The sequence below is a fragment of the Oncorhynchus masou genome, unplaced genomic scaffold (genome assembly GCF_036934945.1).
Source record: "Oncorhynchus masou masou isolate Uvic2021 unplaced genomic scaffold, UVic_Omas_1.1 unplaced_scaffold_1835, whole genome shotgun sequence".
Lineage (NCBI taxonomy): Eukaryota > Metazoa > Chordata > Actinopteri > Salmoniformes > Salmonidae > Oncorhynchus > Oncorhynchus masou.
The window spans coordinates 75,614-83,809 of record NW_027008347.1 but is presented as its reverse complement, the minus strand read 5'-3'; positions in this window follow the sequence as shown (position 1 = coordinate 83,809).

Genomic DNA, 8,196 nt, shown 5'->3' with positions numbered 1-8,196 from the left:
CCAATCAGATATGGCCTCCATATACCCTTCCAATCAGATATGGCCTCCATATACCCTTCCAACCAATCAGATATGGCCTCCATATACCCTTCCAATCAGATATGGCCTCCATATACCCTTCCGATCAGATATGGCCTCCATATACCCTTCCAATCAGATATGGCCTCCATATACCCTTCCAATCAGATATGTCCTCCATATACCCTTCCAATCAGATATGGCCTCCATATACCCTTCCGATCAGATATGGCCTCCATATACCCTTCCAATCAGATATGTCCTCCATATACCCTTCCAATCAGATATGGCCTCCATATACCCTTCCAATCAGATATGGCCTCCATATACCCTTCCAATCAGATATGGCCTCCATATACCCTTCCAATCAGATATGGCCTCCATATACCCTTCCAATCAGATATGGCCTCCATATACCCTTCCAACCAATCAGATATGGCCTCCATATACCCTTCCAACCAATCAGATATGGCCTCCATATACCCTTCCAATCAGATATGGCCTCCATATACCCTTCCAATCAGATATGGCCTCCATATACCCTTCCAATCAGATATGGCCTCCATATACCCTTCCAATCAGATATGGCCTCCATATACCCTTCCAACCAATCAGATATGGCCTCCATATACCCTTCCAATCAGATATGGCCTCCATATACCCTTCCAACCAATCAGATATGGCCTCCAAATACCCTTCCAATCAGATATGGCCTCCATATACCCTTCCAATCAGATATGGCCTCTATATACCCTTCCAATCAGATATGGCCTCCATATACCCTTCCAATCAGATATGGCCTCCATATACCCTTCCAATCAGATACAGCCTCCATATACCCTTCCAATCATTGCTTCTTACCCAGCTATCAGATTCATCCAGAACTCCACACAACAACGAGGTAAGAACTAGAAGGGACTAGGAGTCTAGGGACTAAGAGATTATGGGCTAGGAGACAAGGGGCTAGGAGACAAGGGGCTAGGGCGTGTTTTTGGACCAGGCCAGAGAATGTAGCAGAAGACACCTCACAGACAGATAAGCCATGACAGAGAGAAGATCTCTGGACTTTAATAATCATCTATTAATGTAGTGCAGGTTAGACCCCAACTACCCCCAACTGCCCCACTCTGCCCCTGTAGGTTAGACCCCAACTACCCCACTCTGCCCCTGTAGGTTAGACCCCAACTACCCCACTCTGCCCCTGTAGGTTAGACCCCAACTACCCCACTCTGCCCCTGTAGGTTAGACCCCAACTACCCCACTCTGCCCCTGTAGGTTAGACCCCAACTACCCCACTCTGCCCCTGTAGGTTAGACCCCAACTAGCCCACTCTGCCCCTGTAGGTTAGACCCCAACTACCCCCTCTTCCCCTGTAGGTTAGACCCCAACTACCCCCACTCTGCCCCTGTAGGTTAGACCCCAACTACCCCCACTCTGCCCCTGTAGGTTAGACCCCAACTACCCCACTCTGCCCCTGTAGGTTAGACCCCAACTACCCCCACTCTGCCTCTGTAGGTTAGACCCCAACTACCCCCACTCTGCCCCTGTAGGTTAGACCCCAACTACCCCCACTCTGCCCCTGTAGGTTAGACCCCAACTACCCCACTCTGCCCCTGTAGGTTAGACCCCAACTACCCCACTCAGCCCCTGTAGGTTAGACCCCAAATACCCCCAACTACCCCCACTCTGCCCCTGTAGGTTAGACCCCAACTACCCCACTCTGCCCCTGTAGGTCAGACCCCAACTACCCCACTCTGCCCCTGTAGGTTTGAACACGTTTTAAATAAAGCCACCCTACTGCGTGGCTACGATGTTGACTTTGATATTTTGGCATGTTATTTATCAATCTGTTAATAGCAATATTGAAATGCTTATAACGTTGTTATAATAATCAGGTGTTGATCTATTGCCTTTATCGTGGATGTCATATATATATTTCCCTTTCAACAGTTTCTGTCTCTAGACTTCCAGGCTGACTGTCCACAGTATTTATCAAACCGTCATGTGCAATTATTAAACTGAACCGGTAGCTTTTAGAGTCTTCTAACTATATAGTCTATATAAAATGATAAATATACCACCAGACTGGTGATCCCAGTAACTGAGACCTACTGTATCTCCTATGTTATAATATACCACCAGACTAGTGATCCCAGTAACTGAGACATACTGTATCTCCTATGTTATAATATACCACCAGACTGGTGATCCCAGTAACTGAGACCTACTGTATCTCCTATGTTATAATATACCACCAGACTAGTGATCCCAGTAACTGAGACATACTGTATCTCCTATGTTATAATATACCACCAGACTAGTGATCCCAGTAACTGAGACATACTGTATCTCCTATGTTATAATATACCATCAGACTAGTGATCCCAGTAACTGAGACATACTGTATCTCCTATGTTATAATATACCACCAGACTAGTGATCCCAGTAACTGAGACATACTGTAGCTCCTATGTTATAATATACCACCAGACTGGTGATCCCAGTAACTGAGACCTACTGTATCTCCTATGTTATAACATACCACCAGACTAGTGATCCCAGTAACTGAGACATACTGTATCTCCTATGTTATAATATACCATCAGACTGGTGATCCCAGTAACTGAGACATACTGTATCTCCTATGTTATAATATACCATCAGACTGGTGATCCCAGTAACTGAGACATACTGTATCTCCTATGTTATAATATACCACCAGACTAGTGATCCCAGTAACTGAGACCTACTGTATCTCCTATGTTATAATATACCACCAGACTGGTGATCCCAGTAACTTATAGACCTACTGTATCTCCTATGTTATAATATACCATCAGACTGGTGATCCCAGTAACTGAGACCTACTGTATCTCCTATGTTATAATATACCACCAGACTAGTGATCCCAGTAACTGAGACATACTGTATCTCCTATGTTATAATATACCACCAGACTGGTGATCCCAGTAACTGAGACCTACTGTATCTCCTATGTTATAATATACCACCAGACTAGTGATCCCAGTAACTGAGACATACTGTATCTCCTATGTTATAATATACCACCAGACTGGTGATCCCAGTAACTGAGACATACTGTATCTCCTATGTTATAATATACCACCAGACTGGTGATCCCAGTAACTGAGACATACTGTATCTCCTATGTTATAATATACCACCAGACTGGTGATCCCAGTAACTGAGACCTACTGTATCTCCTATGTTATAATATACCACCAGACTAGTGATCCCAGTAACTGAGACATACTGTATCTCCTATGTTATAATATACCACCAGACTAGTGATCCCAGTAACTGAGACATACTGTATCTCCTATGTTATAATATACCACCAGACTGGTGATCCCAGTAACTTATAGACCTACTGTATCTCCTATGTTATAATATACCACCAGACTGGTGATCCCAGTAACTGAGACCTACTGTATCTCCTATGTTATAATATACCACCAGACTGGTGATCCCAGTAACTGAGACATACTGTATCTCCTATGTTATAATATACCACCAGACTGGTGATCCCAGTAACTTATAGACCTACTGTATCTCCTATGTTATAATATACCATCAGACTGGTGATCCCAGTAACTTATAGACCTACTGTATCTCCTATGTTATAATATACCACCAGACTGGTGATCCCAGTAACTGAGACATACTGTATCTCCTATGTTATAACATACCACCAGACTGGTGATCCCAGTAACTGAGACCTACTGTATCTCCTATAATGGTTATTAACAGTCTTATTTAATCTTCATATATAGTTTATAAAGTGCATATACAGTACCAGTCAAAGGTTTGGACACACCTACTCATTCCAGGGTTTTTCTTTATTTAAAAAAAAATATTTGTAGAATAATATTGAAGACATCAAAACTATGAAATAACGCATATGGAATCATGTCGTAACCAAAAAAAGTGTCAAACAAATCTAAATATATTTTAGATTCTTCAAAATAGCCCCCTTTGCCTTGATAGCTTTGCACACACTTGGTATTCTCTCAACCAGCTTCACCTGGAATACTTTTCCAACAGTCTTGAAAGAGTTCCCACATATGCTGAGCACTTGTTGGCTGCTTTTCCCTCACTCTGTGGTCCCAACTCATCCAAACCATCTCAAATGGGTTGAGGTCGGGTGATTGTGGAGGCCAGGTCATCTGATGCAGCACTCCACGTTCCTTCTTGGTAAAATAGCCCTTACACAAGCCAGCTTGTTGAAAAACAAATGATAGTCCCATTAAGCGCAAACCAGCTGGGGTGGCATATCTCTGCAGAATGCTGTGGTAGCCATGCTGGTTAAGTGTGCCTCTAATTCTAAATAAATCACAGACAGTTCACCATCACACCTCCTACTCCATGCTTTACGGTGGGAACCACACACGTGGAGATCATCCGTTCACCTACTTTGCGTCTCACAAAGACACAGCGGTTGGAACCAAAAATCTAACATTTTCACTCATCAGACCAAAGGACAGATTTCCACCGGACTAATGTCCATTGCTCGTGTGTCTTGGCCCAAGCAAGTCTCGTCTTCTTATTGGTGCCCTGTAGAAATTTGACCATGAGGCCACAAGACTCCCTAAATTCTATCAGCATATCAAATGCGCGACACGGGCTGGTAGCATTCTGGACCATTGCTACTCAAACTTCCGCGATGCATACAAAGCCCTCCCCCACCCTCCCTTCAGCAAATCTGACCATGACTCCATTTTGTTGCTCCCAGCCTATAGACAGAAACTAAAACAGGAAACGCCCATGCTCAGGTCTATCCAATGCTGGTGTGATCAATCAGATTCAACGCGTCAAGATTGCTTCGATCATGTTCCGGGTAGCCTCAGATAATAATATTGATGTATACGCTGACTCGGTGAGAGAGTTTGTTAGCAAGTGCATCGGTGATGTTGTACCCACTGACTATTAAAACCTTCCCTAGCCAGAAACCGTGGATTGATGGCAGCATTCGTGCAAAACTGAAAGCTCGAACCACAGCTTTTAATCATGGCAAGGCAGCTGTAAACATAACCAAATGCAAACAGTGTAGCTATTCCCTCCGCAAGGCAATCAAACAAGCAAGGCATCAGTATAGAGACAAAGTAGAGTTGCAATTCAACGGCTCAGACACAAGACGTATGTGGCAGGGCCTACAGTCAATCACGGATTACAAAAAGAAAACCAGCCCCGTCGCAGACACCGATGTCTTGCTCCCAGACAAACTAAACAACTTCTTTGCTCGCTTTGAGGACAATACAGTGCCACTGACACGGCCCACTACCAAAGCCAGTGGGCTCTCCTTCACCGTGGCCAACGTGAGTAAAACATTTAAACGTGTTAACCCTCGCAAGGCTGCCGGCCCAGACAGCATCCCCAGCCGCGTCCTCAGAGCGCAGACCAGCTGGCTGGTGTGTTTACGGACATATTCAATCAATCCCTATCCCAGTCAGCTGTGCCCACATGGTTCAAGATGGCCACAATTGTTCCTGTTCCCAAGAAAGCTAAGGTAACTGAACTAAATGACTATCGCCCCATAGCACTCACTTCTGTCATCACGAAGAGCTTTGAGAGACTAGTCAAGGATCATATCACCTCCACCCTACCTGATACCCTAGACCCACTCCAATTTTCTTACCGCCCCAAGAGGTCCACAGACTGCCTATCCCATCCGGACAAGAGGAATACCTATGTAAGAATGCTGTTCATTGACTACAGCTCAGCATTTAACACCATAGTACCCTCCAAACTCGTCATTAAGCTTGAGACCCTGGGTCTCGACCCCACTCTGTGCAACTGGGTCCTGGACTTTCTGACGGGCCGCCCCCAGGTGGTGATGGTAGGTAACATCTTCACCCCGCTGATCCTCAACACTGGGGCCCCACAAGGGTGCGTTCTCAGCCCTCTCCTGTACTCCCTGTTCACCCTTGACTTCGTGGCCATGCACGCCTCCAACTCAATCATCAAGTTTGTGGAAGACACTACAGTGGTAGGCTTGATTACCAACAACAATGAGACAGCCTACAGGGAGGAGGTGAGGGCACTCAGAGTGTGGTGTCAGGAAAACAACCTCTCACTCAACGTCAACAAAAGGAAATTATTGTGGACTTCAGGAAACAGCAGAGGGAGCAGCCCCCATCCACATCGACGGGACAGTAGTGTAGAAAGTGGAACATTAAGATCCTCGGCGTACACATCACGGACAAACTGAAATGGTCCACCCACACGGACAGTGTGGTGAAGAAGGTGCAACAGCGCCTCTTCAACCTCAGGAGGTTGAATAAATTTGGCTTGTCACCTAAAACAAACTTCTACAGATGCACAATCGAGAGCATCCTGTTGGGCTGTATCACCATCTGGTACGGCAACTGCTCCGCCCACAACCGTAATGCTCTCAAGAGGGTAGTGAGGTCTGCACAACACATCACCGTGGGCAAACTACCTGCCCTCCAGGACACCTACAGCACCTGATGTCACAGGAAGGCCAAAATGATCATCAAGGACAATAACCACCCAAGCCACTGCCTGTTCACCCCGCTATCATCCAGAAGGCGAGGTCAGTGCAGGTGCATCAAAGCTGGGACCGGGAGACTGAAAAACAGCTTCTATCTCAAGGCCATCAGACTGTTAAACAGCCACCACTAACATTGAGTGGCTGCTGCCAACAAACAGACTCAAATCTCTGGCCACTTGAATACATTTCATAAATGGATGTAATAAATGTATCACTAATCACTTTAATAATGTCTACCTATCCTACACATCTCATGTATACTGTACCATCTACTGCATCTTGCCTATGCCGCACGGCCATCTCTCATCCATATATTGATGTACATATTCTCATTCATCTCTTTACATTTGGGTGTGTAAGGCAGTCGATGTGAATTTGTTAGATTTTACTGCAGTCGGAACTAGAAGCACAAGCATTTTGCTACACTTGCATTAACATTTGCTTAACATGTGAATGTGACCAATAAAGTTTGATTTGAAGGCCTGTCTCTGAATAGTTGATGTTGAGATGTGTCTGTTACTTGAACTCTGTGAAGCATTTATTTAGGCTGCAATTTCTGAGGCTGGTAACTCTAATGAACATATCCCACAGCAGAGGTACCTCTGGGTCTTCCTTTCCTGTGGCGGTCCTGATGAGAGACAGGTTTTACAACTGCACTTGAAGAAACTGTCTAAGTTCTTGACATGTTCCGTATTGACTGACCTTCATTTCTCTTTGCTTATTTGAGCTGTTCTTGCCATAAGATGGACTTGGTCTTTTACCAAATAAAGCTCTTCTGTATACCACCCCTACCTGGTCACAACACAGCTGATTGGCTCAAATAAATTACACAAATTAACTTAAGGCACACCTGTTAATTAAAATGCATTCCAGGTGACTACCTCATGAAGCTGGTTGAGAGAATGCCAAAAGTGTGCAAAGCTGTCAAGACAAAGGGTGGATACTTTGAAGAATATCATATTTGGATACGACATGTTTCCATTTGGTATTTCATAGTTTTGATGTCTTCACTATTATTCTACAATGTAGAAAATAGTTACGCAAAAAAACCTAGAATGAGTAAGTGTGTCCAAACTGAAATAGAAATTAGAGAGAGAGTTATATACACACTCCTGTAGAGATAAGGAAGGGCTTGGGTCAGAGAGTAGGAGGGGCTTGGGTCAGAGAGTAGGAAGGGCTTTTTCAGAGAGTAGGAAGGGCTTTTTCAGAGAGTAGGAAGGGCTTGGGTCAGAGAGTAGGAAGGGCTTGGGTCAGAGAGTAGGAAGGGCTTGGGTCAGAGAGAAGGAAGGGCTTGGGTCAGAGAGTAGGAAGGGCTTGGGTCAGTGATTAACTGGAACATAAATTGAGAGGAGAACCAAATGTTTGAAATGTGAACCAACTTCTCTCACTGTGGTGGGATCCCGGTATTAAAATGTTTTACATTATAAAAAATACTGACTGAACCATGTGATTTGTTATTACGCTTCTGGTTCCACCTAGTGGTCATGTGATGTCGTTGCAGTATTCAGCTGATGACCAGGGACCTGTTCAAAACGAGTGGACCACATCGGGTCCCATTTGGGACATTATCATGGTCACACTGGGCTAAGACATAATGAGCAGCACGATGAAAAAAAAATACTAAAAATAAATCTCTCCACAACCAG